Below are 1,492 nucleotides of genomic sequence, written 5' to 3'. Positions count from 1 at the left end.
TCCCACCCTCCCCCCAATACCTCCAGACTCCTGCCATCTTTCCTCTCCTGACTTCTGTCCCTCTCCCACACCATGGTTCCTTACATGTCCTTCCCTCCTCTCCTCCCTACTGATTACTCCAACTTTTTCCACCTCCCTCAGGTAACTTCTGTTCCCCACTAGCCCCCTTCAGGTCATTTCTTTTCCTTTACCTTCATGTGTCCTTTCCCTTTTCCTGGCTCCTGGTGTTACAACAGAATTTATATAATCACATATAAGGGATTGGTGCTACAATCCACAAATGAGGGAGAATATGTATATGACTTGCTTTTCTGTGTTTGTGTTATTTCACTTATTATAACACTAAGGCAGAGGCCATTGGATCTCTGTGAGATGGAGGCCAGATTGGTGGGTATAGCGATTTCCAGGTGGACTGAGACTGGGGAGACCATGTTAAATAAATAAACAAAAAATTGAGTGCAACTATTGAGCTTCATCTTCCGGAGAAGAATGCCACGTCAGTCTCTCTTCATAAAATGCAATTCCAGTATAAGGACACTTCATACTTTGTCAGCACTGAGTCAGCCTAATCTGAATCCTTTCATTTCATGAGAAACATTAATTCTCCATTAATTCTCCACTGCTGTGTGTGGCACCAATGATTCGTTCAGTTTCCAGACCTTTGGCAAAGCCTCTCGGTTTGTCAGCAGCATCTCTTTTCTTCTTTGATTCGCTATCATCAGATTCATTGTTAGATAAAGATTTTCTTTTTGTATCATCTTTTTCTAAACCTAATTTTTGAGAATTAAGAAATGCTTCAAATAACTCTGGACATTCTAAATTTTCTTTAGGGTCCCAAGTATTATCAGCATCTATAAATCCCTTCCACTTCAGGGAATACTTCACCTTCCCATTCACTACTTGTTGATGCAATATTTTCTCCATCATTTTTACTCTTTCCCTTCTGTTTCCTTCCCACTTTTTGCCATGTAGTCTTATTGGAGGCGTATTTTAAAAATTGCAGACTTGAAGAGTTCACCACTGTGAGGCTCCTGGCCAAATGACACATGTATGTAAGTGAGCTTCAGTATGTATAGAAGAACCCTAAGCCTTGACAACCCCAATTTTGTCATAGGACCGCTCTTTCTTTTGTCCCTAAAGTACTGCCTTTACAATTTTAGACAGTATATATACCTTCTTATGCTTTAAAATGGCCAACTATCTCTTCTTTCTCTTCCATGACTGTTTTCTAGGCAAAGGAAAGTTAGAGTATTTCTTATAAGATATGCAGAAACGGGAAGCTTTTGTGAAGGGTTATCTTATAATATCGGTTCCTTATTTCTGTACTATTCTAGTTTCTGTTGAAATTTCCATAAATAAACATTTCCAAAACTACTCTTCTTTTTTAAAATATTTTTTTTTGAGACAGAGTCTGGCTATTGCAACAACTGACATGGAGCTTGCTATATAGACCAGGCTGGCCTCGATCTCACAGATTGGCTTGCCTCTGTCT

General features: G+C 39.4%; 1 pseudogene; it reads right to left on the bottom strand.

Annotated features, from left to right (window-relative positions):
• Nucleotides 1–462: 462 nt before the first annotated feature.
• On the bottom strand, nt 463–1,048 carry LOC103743292 (annotated as a pseudogene).
• Nucleotides 1,049–1,492: the final 444 nt, after the last annotated feature.

The sequence above is a fragment of the Nannospalax galili genome, unplaced genomic scaffold (genome assembly GCF_000622305.1).
Source record: "Nannospalax galili isolate Female #2095 unplaced genomic scaffold, S.galili_v1.0 scaffold242, whole genome shotgun sequence".
In the NCBI taxonomy this organism is placed as follows: Eukaryota; Metazoa; Chordata; class Mammalia; order Rodentia; family Spalacidae; genus Nannospalax; species Nannospalax galili.
This window is presented reverse-complemented; position numbering and strand designations above follow the sequence as displayed.